The sequence below is a fragment of the Crocuta crocuta genome, unplaced genomic scaffold (genome assembly GCF_008692635.1).
Source record: "Crocuta crocuta isolate KB4526 unplaced genomic scaffold, BGI_CrCroc_1.0 scaffold6, whole genome shotgun sequence".
NCBI classification, from domain to species: domain Eukaryota; kingdom Metazoa; phylum Chordata; class Mammalia; order Carnivora; family Hyaenidae; genus Crocuta; species Crocuta crocuta.
Window position 1 is genome coordinate 1,182,969 of NW_027531917.1, and position 14,735 is coordinate 1,197,703.

At 35.9% G+C, this 14,735-nt stretch overlaps 1 protein-coding gene across 13 annotated transcripts in view; it reads right to left on the reverse strand.

The window, feature by feature from the left end:
• Nucleotides 1-14,735, reverse strand: part of ZPLD1 (zona pellucida like domain containing 1) — a 335,829-nt gene that overhangs the window by 165,804 nt on the left and 155,290 nt on the right. The window lies entirely within an intron of this gene.

Sequence of the window (14,735 nt, forward strand, 5' to 3'; positions counted from 1 at the left end):
GACTTATTACAACCAACCTCTCAGAAATACAAGCAATTATCAGGGAATACTATGGAAAATTATATCCCAACAAATTGGACAGCTTAGAAGAAATGGAAAAATTCCTAAACACACACTCACTACCAAAATTCACATGGGAACAGATAGAAAATCTGAACAGACCCATAACTAGTGAGGAAATTGAATCAGTTATCAAAAATCTCCCAACAAATAAGAGCTCTGGGCCAGATGGCTTCCCTGGGGAATTGTACCAGACATTTAAAACAGAATTAATACGCATTCTTCTCAACCTATTCCAAAAAATAGAAATCGAAGGCAAACTTCCAGACTCATTTTACGAAGCCAGCATCACTTTGATTCCCAAGCCAGACAGAGACCCAGCAAAAAGAGAGAACTACAGGCCAATATCGTTGATGAATATGGATGCAAAATTCCTCAACAAGATACTTGCAAATCGAATCCAACAACACATAAAAAGAATTATCCACCATGATCAAGTGGGATTCATTCCGGGGCTACAGGGCTGGTTCAATATTCACAAATCAATCAATGTGATACATATATCACATTAAAAAAGAAAAGATAAAAACCATATGATCCTGTCGATAGATGCAGAAAAAGCATTTGACAAGATACAGCATCCCTTCTTAATAAAGACCCCCAAGAAAGTCGGGATAGAAGGAACTTACTTAAACATCATAAAAGCCATCTATGAGAAGCCCTTAGCTAACATTATCCTCAATAGGGAAAAACTGAGAGCTTTCCACTTGAGATCAGGAACACAACAGGGATGTCCATTCTGATCACTCTTGTTTAACATAATGCTGGAAGTCCTAACACCAGCAATCAGTCAACACAAGGAAATAAAGGACATCAGACTTGGCAAAGAAGAAGTCAAACTCTCACTTTTTACAGACAACATGATATTCTACACAGAAAACCCAACAGACACCACCAGAAGCCTCCTAGAACTTTACCATGAATTCAGCAAAGTTGCAGGGTACAAAATCAACGTACATAAATCAGTTGCATTTTTATACACCAATAATGAAGCAACAGAAAGAAAAATCAAGGAACTGATCCCATTCACAATTGCACACACACACACACAAAAAAAAAACATAAAATACCTAGGAATAAACCTAACCAAAGATATAGGAGATCTGTGTGATGAAAACTAGAAAACTTACAAAGGAAATTGAAGAAGACACAAAGAAATGGAAAAACATTCCATATTCATGGATCAGAAGAATAAATATTGTTAACATGTCATTACTACCCAAAGCAATCTACACATTCAATGCAATCCCAAAAAAATTGCACCAGCATTCTTCTCAAAACTAGAACTCTCCTAAAATGTGTATGGAACCACAAAAGACCCCAATGCCAAAGTAATCTTGAAGAAGAAAACCAAAATGGGAGGCATCACAATCCCAGACTTTAACCTCTACTACAAACCTATAATTATCAAGACAGTATGGTATTGGCACAAAAACAGACACATAGACCAATGGAATAGAATTGAGAACTCAGATTTGGACCCAAAAATGTATGGCCAACTAATCTTCGACAAAGCAGGAAAGAGTATCCAGTGGAAAAAAGACAGCCTCTTTAACAGATGGTGCTGGGAGAACTGGACAGCAACGTGCAGAAGAATGAAACTAGATCATTTTCTCACACCATACACAAAAATAAACTCAAAATGGATAAAGACCTGACTGTGAGACAGGAAACCATCAAAACCCTAGAGGAGAAAGCAGGAAACAACCTCCTTGACCTCCACCGCAGCAATTTCTTACCTGACACATCCCCAAAGACAAGGAAATCAAGAGCAAACAATTGGGACCTCATCAAGATCAAAAGCTTCTGCATGGCAAAGGAAACAATCAATAAAACTAACAGACAACTGACAGAATGGAAAAAGATAGTTGCAAGTGACATATCAGATAAAGGGCTAGTATCCAAAATCTATAAGGAACTCACCAAACTCCACACCCGAAAAACAAATAATCCAGTGAAGAAATGGGCAGAAGATATGAACAGACACTTCTCCAAAGAGGACATCCAGATGGCCAACAGACACATGAAACGATGCTCAGCATCCCTCCTCATCAGGGAAATACTAATCAAAACCACACTGAGATACCACCTCACGCCAGCCAGAGTGGCTAAAATGAACAAATCAGGAGACTCTAGATGCTGGTGAGGATGTGGAGAAAGGGGCACCCTCCTACACTGTTGGTAGGAATGTAAACTGGTGCATCCCCTCTGGAAAACAGTGTGGAGGTTCCTCAAAAAATGAACAATAGAACTCCCCTATGACCCAGCAATAGCACTGCTAGGAATTTACCCAAGGGACACAGGAGTGCTGATGCATAAGCACACATGTACCCCAATGTTGCATAGCAGCACTCTCAACAATAGCCAGAACATGGAAAGAGCCTAAGTGTCCATTAACTGATGAATGGATCACGAAGATGTGGTTTATCTATACCATGGAATACTACATGGCAATGAGAAAGAATGAAATCTGACCATTTGTAGCAATGTGGATGGAACTCAAGGGTACTATGCTAAGTGAAATAAGCCAGGCAGAGAAAGATGGATACCATACGTTTTCACTCATATGTGGAACAGGAGAAACTTAACTAAGGACCATAGGGGAGGGGAAGGGGAAAAAATAGCTAAGGAGAGCGAGGGAGGCAAAACATAAAAGAATCTTAAATGCTGAGAACAAAGGGAAGGTTGTTGGGGGCGGTGAATGAGGGGCAAGTGGGTGATAGGCATGGAGGAGGGCAATTGTTGGGTTGAGCACTGGGTGTTATATGGAAACCAACTTGAAAATAAACTATTAAAAAAAAGAAACTATCTGTGCTCCACTGTATTGTCCTTTGTCAAAGATCAGGTTGATTATGTTTTGTTGGTCTATTTCTGGGCTCTCTATTCTCTTTCGTTGATCTATATGTTTATTTTTTCACAATAATATTTTGTCTTGATTACTGTAGCATTAGAGTAAGTCTTAATGTCAGGTAGTATCAGTTCTCCAATTCCATTCTTCTTCTTCAATACTTTGTTGGCTATTCTGGGTCTTTTGCATCTCTATATAAACTTAAGAATCAGTTTGTCAACACACACACACACACACACACACACACACACACAGAAAAGATAAAAATTTTGCCAGATTTTGGATTGGGTTTGTGTTAAATCTATAGCAAGTTTGGAGGAACTGACATCTAGACAATATTAAGTCTTCTTATTGATGAATATGGAATATCTCTTCCCTTATTTAGTACTTTGATTTCTTTCATCAGAGCTTTGTAGTTTTCTTCATATAGATCTTGACATGTCTTGTTGATTTTATATCTAAGTATGTCACTTTTTTAAATATAGAGGAATGTTCATAGCAGCTTTATTTGTAATAATGAAAAACTTTAACTAAATTAAGGGGCAAATGGATAAACAGATTTGGTATATGCATACAATGAATTAGTACTCACCAACATAAAGAAATAGACAATTGAGCTGGGAAAAACCATGAACGAATCTCAAAATAATTATGTTGGATAAAAAAAAAAGTCATGTAAAAAAGAGTACCACTGTATGATTCTACTTATATAAAATCCTAGAAAATTCAAACTAACAGATAGACAGTGAAGCAATCAGTAGTGCCTGTAGAGTGGGGAGGGAAGGTGAGAAGGAGGGATTACCAAAAGGCATAAAAAAAACTTTTGGTGCAATATAATGTTCGTTATATTGACTATGGAGATATTTTAATGAGTATGTAGATATATACACAGATATTTGTCATAGTTTATCAACCTTGATATATAAGACATGTGCAGTTTATTACATGTCAATTATACCACAATAAACCAAAAAAGAAATGAGTAAGAAACAAACCAAAAAAATTAGTTATACACCATGCTGATATGATAATAAGTATGCTCTAAACTATACCAAAATACAATAGTTCCCACAATTAAAAATGTTTTAATTACCTTTAAAAATTAATCAAATATATTTAATACCAAATCTCAGAGTAAGACTTTTATTAATGAATTCACTTTCTAAGCCCTGAATCAAATATAACTATTTAAACTTACAATGTTTCCATTAATTTCCTAAAATCTTAACATTATAGTGGGAAAAAATATCATTCTTAATAAACCCAAAAATGATCCCAAATAGCATTGTTTGGGACATTTGAGGTCTTCATGCTTGTAGATGTTTTCAAGGTGAATTTTTTTTCTTCTGAGTAATCCATATTTCATACACCCCAAATTCATTTAAAATTCTCATTCCCCAATTCACTTTGGCTTACTGAAAGCTAACCAAAACTTTTCAGTTAAATAAAAACAAGTTTACAAGTAAATACTCTTACCTCTGTTTCATTTTCCAAAATCATAACTCCAGGAAAGTTGTCTGGACAGTTTCTCTTTTAATAAAAAGCAAGATCTTTTATTTTCTGATCCCTTTTCCTGATCCATGCCATTTGCAGTAATTTTTTCCCAGACAATATCCTTTCTTTAATAAACTCAGCAGCAGCATCTCTATCCACAAGTAACATACTTCTTTCTTTATTATTTCCTATAGATGACATGATTAATGAGCTCCTCAACTATCAGTGGCTTGCAATGTAGAACACTCCACCTCATACCTAAAATCATCAGGTGCAAGCTGATTCTTTGTAGTTGGATTTTAAAAAATTCTTTGCATAGAGATGATCTATCAATGCTCAACACTCACTATTATTTCAGTTTGCAGTAAAATGAGAAGTGCAAACAATTAAATAGCTTGTAGAAGTCCTGGTATATTCTATTTTATAGAATTAACTCATTTTCATGTTTAAAAAGCAGAATGTCATTAATTTTACCATTCTAACTATACACATTTATATGATTATATCAGAAGTCTTTAAGCACTTTTTATGAGTACATTTGCTGGCCCTAAAGTAAATAGGAAAACTAAAGCATGAAGAAGTATAATGTCCTGTCTAAATCAGGATGAATACTTAGGCCAAGTTTTGTAGAATCCAACCCATCTTATGGGTTGAATTGTTTTTTAAAAACAATTTTAATGGAAATATTTTTAGCCTGGCATGAACTCCCCAAATTGCCATGTCTCCACCACTCTTTATAGTCAGCCATTTCCCCTACATAGCTGCCCCACAAAGGTACTTCAGTTTTCTACACCTAATTTAAGAAGCTGTAAAAGTTTCAGATTGAAATAATGTTGGAGTTTAAAGGATCTTAGAAATATATTGCCCAACCCTCATACTTTACTAGTGAGGCACAGATAAGTAATTTGCTCAACACTACACATTAAATTAGTGGCAGAAGAGCAGGAAAATCAGACTTTCTCCCTCCCGATATTGCTTTTCCGCGCAACACTCTGTCTTTCTAGCTTTAGCTCTCTCTGAAACTTGCCCCCAATATCATGTAAGCTTCAAAAGACTAGGGCCTTTTAAGTGATATGATTTATCCCTGAAGTCTAAAACAAAAATTAACAAGAACTTAACAAGCAGTCATTAATTTTTATCAATTAAATGAGTAACAGAAGTGGTGTGGGAAGTTAGAGGATTAATATTAATTAACTTAGGTAACTTGCTAGGTATTTTATATATGTCATCTTATTTAATCTTTCCCAAATTAATGCAGGAGAGAAATTACCCCCCCCTCCATTTTATAGACAAGGAAACTAAAGCTGGTAGGTGTCATTATGCACAGTTTTCCTGACTCTGAAAGATCATCTTGCTTTCACTACCATGGCACACAGCTATAATATGAAAAGCTTGGCAGGGTCAACACTAAATTTCTTGATATTAATGTCCTGGTGAATTCTTGACAAACTAAAATGTAAGAAGAGAACTNCACATGTTCTCTCTCTCTCAAAAGTAAAGAAACATTAAAAAAATAAACTACTCAACCTGTTATTTTGTTATGACAGCCCCATTTGTCTAAGCCAGTACTCTATCACATGTACATACCAGAATTTGCTAACAAAGCCCCTATATTGTCAAAAAACAGAACCCTCAGGGTGCCTGGGTGGTTCAGTCCATTAAACATCCAACTCTTGATTTTGGCTCAGGTCACGATCTCAAGGTTTGTGAGTTCCAGCCCCACTTCAGACTCTGCTGACAATGCAGAAGCTGCTTGGGATTCTCTCTCTCTCTCTCTCTCTCTCTCTCTCTCTCTCTCTCTCTCTCCCCCCCCATTGTGTGTACATGCACACATGCACCCTCTCTCCCTCTCTCTTTCTCAAAAATAAATAAATAAATAATCATTTAAAAAACTCAGAGGGCTCTAAGATTTTACCCTTCTTGTGTAGTAACTGCTGTTTCATGAATGCTGGCAGAAGACAAAAGGCTCATTGGTCAGAAAAAAAGACATCACTCAGAGCTCCAGCTCACACCTGCACACAGAGGACTGTGTTACAGGAGAGAAACCCAGAGCCAAAAATCCAGGGCTTTTTGACAAGCAACAATCATTACAGCCAGCCAAATAAAGCAGTGCCCTTGCTGTACTCCACTTGGAGGAATGTGCTGTTACATGGTAGTCAGGCTACTTTGTAGACTATGTGACTAGCTTCAGAAACTGCTTAATATCACAAGACACCCAAGCCTTGCAATCCGGTACACTTTACAAGAATGTGGAAGGATGGATGTTCAGGGCCCATGGCAGACTGCCTCTCCCAGTGATATTTTGGCATTTAGAGCATTTAAATTGTTTTACGTTTGTTTTCATTCTTTTTTTTTTTAATTTTTTAAACATTTATTCATTTTTAAGAGAGGGAGTATGATTGGGAGATGGGTAGAAAGAGAGGGAGACACAGAATGCAAAGCAGGTTCCAGGCTCTGTGCTGTTAGCACAGAGTTGAGGACTCGGGCCTCAAACTCATAAGCAGTGAGATCATAACCTGAGCCAAAGTCAGACACTTAACTGACTGAGCCACCCAGGCGTCCCTGTTTTCATTCTTTTAAGTAATGCCACAGTAAGCCATCTTGCACTTAAAATTTGATATTTTCTGTTCTTTACTTAAGATAAATTCCTAGAATAGAATTGCATAGTCAATAGTGGTTTTATGGATGGGGGTAGGATTTGAAAAATATTTCATTTCACAAATTCTATCAAAAAGCCATTTTCCACAATTTCTTACCAACACTAGAAAATTTTTTTTGTATTCTTAAAATTTGGAAGCTTCTCTAAATTATTGGTGCTAATTAGTATTTCTTTTATTATTACTTTAGTGAGCATTTTAATACATGTGCTGGAATTGGTAGTTCTTTTATGAATTAACTCTAAAAGTATTAACCTTTTTATTTTTTGAGATCAGATATTTTCATATTGACTTATGAGTTACGGATATACTTATAATAATTCCTATAGGCTTCTCCCTTACTCAGTGAAATACCATAAAGAAAAAATCGGTTTATGCCCACAATTGTTTTAATATGAACTGTTGATAGAATTAATGATTTTCTAGTTCTTTCTATAAAGACCAGGTATCTTATCAGCATCTCTTTAGGGAACCTACAATTAGAATCGCCCACTTTGAAAGGATCACACTGCCAAACAAATAAAGCATATTTTACAACATTTGAGATTGGGCATATTAGATAGGTTCAGAAGTTCAGTAGAAGGACTGAAGGAAAGTTCCAATAAGTTTTTGTTCTAAACTTACATGGATCCTTTGCTAATGATTTCATGCTGATGGTTCTTCCTCATCTTGCTTTAATATAAGGTCATGTTTCAAAAAAAGAATTTGCACTGCCTATCAAAATCTCATTCTAGTTCACACGCAACAATTTCTTTTCTATCGTAAAAATACAAATCAGTTTTTATGACATTGTTTTTCTTCTGATTTCCACTTTGTGGCATTACCTTGTTAAGTTCAGTAAAATCATGCAAAACATAGTTAGACACAATAGGGAAGTGTTATTAAAAGTGAAAATCTAAATGAACTCTCTCAACTCTGCTCCTCTTCCCGATTCTGCTTTGCTGTCTTGAACACATCAATCCCCTTTCCACTTCTTCCTTCAGTCTTTTTGTGACTAATGACAGCACCATCCTAGATCCTACCACATCCCACCTAAAAATGCAGTCACCAAAATACAAATAAGCTGGAGGAGTGGTTTCAGGAAAGAATTGGTGAAGCTCCACTCAAATACCTTAGTGCTTAGTCTCCATGTTCATAATTATAACATGTTCTAAATAGTCTTCACATTCTTCTTCAGAATAAATTATATACTTCCTCAAAACTACTCTACAAAAATTTTATAATACATGGAATGCAATCATGAAGATATTGATGACCTTTTAGCCTTCACACAAGATCAATGGCCTCTTGAGCATGTATTGACCTTGGCATTATTTTAAATGGTATTTAGCTCCGATCAATAAATCTTGATTGTTTATATCAACTGCAGTCAATATCTGCTTATTAAAGTTAGAATACAAATGAATAAGCAGGAATTCAAGTGAAGATTACCAGCAGCATTTATGTTTTCTCATTATAAGATCTTAAACCTTAGTTCTAAAAAAGCCCTAAATTAAAATTATTAAGGATTTACAGAATCAGGTCCTTTCATTTTGTTATAGGACAGGTATGGAACACATTCTCTGGGGATTATTATAAAAGTCAAAGGAAAAACAATGTTTCCTATTAAATTCTTTGCCAGGAAAATGTAAAATTTCTTGAGTCCATTAAAAATCCACAGAGAAGCTCCTTATGTACCCAGGCCAGAGCTGGTCCTCAGTCACCTAGCAAGCAGGAAACAGTCATCTAGTATATAAGTGAACCAAGGCTGGTGGGTAGACAGGTGTGAGAGGAAGTATCAATGTGCCACTGTGGGCACAGGCCTGGAGTGTGTAGTATCTGTCCCAGGAAAGTCAGGAGAAACAACCCTCCAAGATACAGATGACTCAAAGCTGGAGGTTGGGTATGCAGGGAAATTCAGGACACCTTTGCAGGTTCAACCTTGACCGACAGAGTGCCTACTATATCAGACCACAGGTTATGGCAAGGCAGCAAGATCACTGAGTGTGTGTACTGTGAATACATGAGGCATAACCTCATTGGATGTCCTCCCCACATTTCTGCACAGCTGACCCATCATGCAGCATTTGTAAGAGAAAACAAAATACAGCATACTGGACCCAGTAAAAGAAGATCTCTTATTCTAGTAATGTTCCTTCAGTGACATTTTGTAATACTGACAAAGCTTGACATTTATTATGTCTTTTGTTTCTACAAATTCTTTACATGTTAAGAATATCACTTTAGGGGCGCCTGGGTGGCTTAGTCGGTTAAGCGTCCGACTTTCGCTTAGGTCATGATCTCACGGTTCATGGGTTCCAGTCCTGTGTCGGGCTCTGTGTTGACAGCCAGCTCAGAGCCTGGAACCTGTTTCAGAGTCTGTGACTCCCTCTCTCTCTGACCCTCCCCTGCTCATGCTGTCTCTCTCTCTCTTCTAGAAATAAATAAAAAATTTTAAAAAATTAAAAAAAAAAGAATATCACTTTAGTTTATCATATATATTGTTTATAGCTTGGGGACATAGAAGAGATTTCAGGGGTTTTTTGCAGAAAAAATCTATTAAATTTTCCTTTCTTCTATAAAATTTCTTCCCTCTAGATTTATTTTGTCTACATGCTTAGAGATAATTTTCCCTACCTGAGACCAGAAAAATAATCATCGAAATCATCTTCAAGTCCATTTTCTCTTCATGTAAAATTTAATCAATAGGGAATTTTCTTTCATATGTGACATAAGATAGAAATCTAATTTTATTCTTCCCCAAATGTTTCTAATTACCTCAAAAGCTAAATGAGCTATCATTTTCCCTTTAATTTTCTTTATGTGATGTCATATTAAACATTTATGTTTATAGAAGGAAAAAATTATTTCATAAATACCTATGAACCCATCATGCATAGGTAACAGATATTACATTACCATGTTGTTGTTGTCTTAAAATTTTTTAAGGAATTAAATTGTTATCTAGAAAGCTATAACTTCTCTATCCTGTCCACCTCTCTCCTTCCCCCATAAGTAGCTTACACCCTAAGATTGGTATATATCTTTAGCCTGCATGTTTTAATATTTCTGTTACATATGATTGTGTTCTTATTTGTTTTAATAAGTATACATAAATGGTGTACTTTACCTTTACCAACTTTTTTATTCAACATTATATTTTTTAGATGTATCAGTGTTCACACACATACTTCATTCATGTTAATACTATGTAGTGTTCTATTTCATAAATAAATCACATTTTATTTTTCCATTCCCTACTACTTAGAGATAGTGTGAACCAAGTGGCTGCAATGATTTACCCGCTCACCCACAACACATAAGGGGCACAATTATTTCACACCCTCACAACTGATATTGTCAGAAATTTATTTTTGCAGATCTGTTGGGTATAGAATATTATCTCATTTTTATCTTAAATTTANGATTCTGGACTTCCCAGCCTCCAGAACTGTGATAGATGTTTGTTGTTTAAACTACTAGGGGGACCTGGGTGGCTCAGTCAGTTGGGCATCCGACTTCAGCTCAGATTATAGTCTAATAGCTCATGGGTTTGACCCCCATGTTGGGCTCTGTGCAGACAGCTCGGAGCATGAAGAAGCCTACTCCAAATTCTGTGTCTCTTTCTCTGCCTCTCCCCTGCACATGTTCTCTCTCTCTCAAAAGNAATTTATTCTTCCATGAATTGCCTGTTCATAACTTTTGCCCATTTTTCTTAGAGAAACATTCAACTAGGAGGTCAATTACTTGGTATACAGAGTTCTGGGATAAAGGCAGACTAATTTTCATAGGGAGCCCAGGCTTCTTCCAAGAAGTAAACGGAAACACGAAGCTCTGAATCACAACAACCTTGCAATATTGGTACATTTTTGGAACTAATTACTATATTACTTCTACTGGTAGTCATAAAGCTACAGGAAAATACATTTTCTATAAATCTTGTATGTGCCACGTATTCTTCTTGTTGTATGTTGCCTTATTTGATTTTCACCACTCTATTAGAAATTTTATTATTATCTTTATTTTATAGATGAGGAAACTGAAACTCAAAAAGTTATATAACTTGGTTTAAGTAACACAGCTAAAAAGAAGCGAAGGCAAATTCAAATCCAGTTCACATGACTCTAGAACTCAGAATCTTGATCAGTCTATACATTGAACCCAAATATGGTAGGAAAGCCAGTGTAGAGGCTAAGACTGGAAACGAATCACCATCAAGTGATGAACATCTATTGAACTGGGTAAAACCAATCTTCAATAGAGGAGAGCACATGGCAATGAGAAAACATAAGTAAAGGACTAATGGAAATTTGGAATTACCTTGGAAATATGATTGTCAGCCTTTGGTCTGAGAAAGCAACCTGAACAACTTGGTAGAGCATGAAGGAGAAGCACTCAAATAGGAGGTGCTGGACTTCCTGCTAAGAAGGACATGTTGTAGGTTGAATGATTAATTGGCAAAATAAAGAAGATGTGATACATGCTACTTCTAGTTGGTGAAGTGAGTCATTTTGTATATATAAACCTAATCTATAATGTATATTCGTATACATTAGTGGAATATATATTCATATACATTAGTGGATTGTGGATTCATAACTGCTTCTTAGAGGAAGATGGAGATGTTTGGAAGACAGCCATAGACTTTTGAGTTGTTGGAACAAATGGCAACTATACTCTCCCATAATACAATACAGGAAGTATTGTCAAGTATAAAGGATACATCTTAGGGCAAAGCTACTATGATATTTCGTATTTTCTTACTTTAGTGTGTCACTTTGAATCAGAGATTAGTCAGTAACTTATAACCCAGTGTAAGCTTTATAATATTTAGTTTTTTCTATTCATAATTTACCTAGCACTGATTTTTAAAAATTTGAAGCACCTTGCTGCTCCTTTTTGTTTAAAAAAAGAACACTGGTTTCGAATGGGCATCATGATTTTATTCATGAGATATAGTTGTCCTTATATCAATAGTAACTGCTCAATTATAATTAATCATTTTAGAGAACATGTTATTGCTTCTTATAAATCAGCTGCTGCTTCTAATTTTGCAAAATGTGTTTCAATGAATTCCCATCTATACTGTTGTCATTTTGCCATTTTTTTGTAATTTCCTTCTTAAATCCTTAGGGTTGAAAAGAATCTTAGAGATCCTCTAGCCCAGTTTTAATGATAAAAAAATTGTCACTCAGACAAGCTAAGGAACTTGTTCAAGATTCTATCTTTTGTTAGTGGCAGACCTAAGGCAAAAAGCCAATTTCCAGAGTATTCCATCAAGAGCACTTTCCACTACTTATAAACTTCCTAAACCCCTTCCTAGAATCAAAAAAAGCACATCTCACTCACAATCATGCATTTATTTTATTTTCTACTAATTAAGGATAGGAGACTATCTAACACAAATGGCATAGCTGTAGATGGCATATATATATAAATGTTAATATACATATACATATAAATGTGTTTGCCATCAATATCTTAACTCTTCACCTCTCCTAACCATCCTCCTTTAGCTGCTGCACAGTCAGTAATCTCAATACTAACCTGGAAGGAGGATCCCAGCATCCCATTCTCACAGGATCATTCTGCTTAAGGAAGGCTCTCTTTGAATGAGTGAATAATTTATTATTTTATCTAACATTTTTAAGCATATAGTTATTTTACAGACCCTCTTTTTGGTCTTTAGGGGTTCTAGTGTTATTCTAACATATACACTGTTCTCAATAAATCCAATGTCCAAAAAATTCTCATGTATATGTTTGGTTTATATGATTTTCTCCCCAAGTCACAAGTATGAGAAAAGTAACATTGGTAACATTGGTAACATTACACAACATTCACGGCCCTAATCCATTACCCATCCTTTGCTATATGACTTTCCTGTTTCTCCTATGGCCATGTGAGTTGGTCAGTGGAATGTTAGCAGGTGTGATGGAACCAAAATCTGGAACTGTATCTGCATGCTTGGGTTTGCTCTCTTGCCCAAATTTAACAAGTGCCATTTTAAATTTTAATAGATTTTTTCCAAATTAGACCGTAGAGTTGTACTATCTCTTCATGCTAGTCTCACTAATAATAAAGTCCACAAAATAATCCCATGAGGTAGTTACTATTATTATCCACTTTTTACAGGCAAGGAAACTGAGGTACAGAGAAATTAATGATTGACTTGCCCAAGGGCACAGAACTAATAAGTAGTAGTGTCAGGCACAAATGCAGGTCCACATTCTTAACCACTTCTCTGTGTCTCTCCCTTGTACTGCCTTGTGCAGCCATCACCACCATCCACTTCCAGAATATTTTCCTCCTACCCAACTGAAACTCTATACCCATTAAACACCAGGTCCCAATTTCCTCCTTCCCCCAGAGGTGGTTCTGTAAACCACCATTCTACTTTCAGTTTGATTACTATAGGTACTTCATGAATCATACAATATTTTTCCTTCTGTGACTGGCTTATGTCACTTATCATAACATCCTCAAGTTTCATCTATGTTGTAGACTACATTAGAATTTCCTTCCTTTTTTAAGACTGAAGTTATTCAATCTTGTATGCATGCCACATTTTGTGTATCCATTTATCTAGTAATGGGCATGGGTTGTGTCTACCTTTTAGTCATTGTGAATAACACTAGAAACGTGGGTGTACAGACATCTGTTCCAGTCCTTGCTTTCATTGATTTAGAGTATATACCCAGATGTTAAATCACTGGATCCTATGATAATTCTATGTTTAAGTTTTTGAGGAAATGTCATGCCATTTTTCACAGTGGCTCCACCATTGCACATTCCCATCAACAATGCACAAGTGTGCAACAATGCACAAGTGTTCTAATTTCTCCACATCCCTGCTAACAATAAGTTAACACTTATTATTTTTTTGTTTTTAAAAAATATTTATTTACTTAATTTTGAAAGAGAGAGAGCATGAGCAGAGGAGGGGCAGAAAGAGAGGAAGACCAAGAATGCCAGGCAGACTCCATTCTGCACAGAGCCCTACGTGGGACTCAAACTCAGAAACCATGAGATCCATGACCTGAGCCAAAATCACGAGTCAGATGCTTATTGAACTAAGCTACCCAGATGCCCCTGTTTTTATAAATCAAAACACTAGTGTCTTCTCTCTGCTCAGAACAAAAGCATTCTTCTATTATCACTTTGATTATATCTTTCTTTCTATTCACTCTAGTTTCTCCTTATAGAGGATAGATCCTGGGTAGATACTGGGTTTCTGAACACCTCGCCAGCCTTGTGAATATTTGTACGTCATATACTGAATGACATCTTTTTTTCCAAGCTCCACAATTTTCATCTCTGTTCACACTACATTCTCAGAAACTTCTTGGCTTGATCTTCCATAAAACTGACTTAGTTTTCAACCACACCTATTTTACTATTCAATTTTTCAACTGAAATATTTAGGTAATTAGTGTGATTAACTTCAGCTGTTGGGGGGTATGAATTTAGTCACATCTTTTGTTTTTCTCAATCACTCTTTAGCTGACAACTAACCCTTTCTGGAGATAATCTTCCTTTCCCCTAAATTTCACAGGAACCCAAAGAGTTTGCCCCAGTCTGAAGTCTTATTTATTTTGTCAACCAACTGATAGAGGAACTTGAGTATGATGAGTCTGATAATACGACCTCTTTTGTCACTGACAACAGGAACACTTTTGAAAACTATTATGACCTCT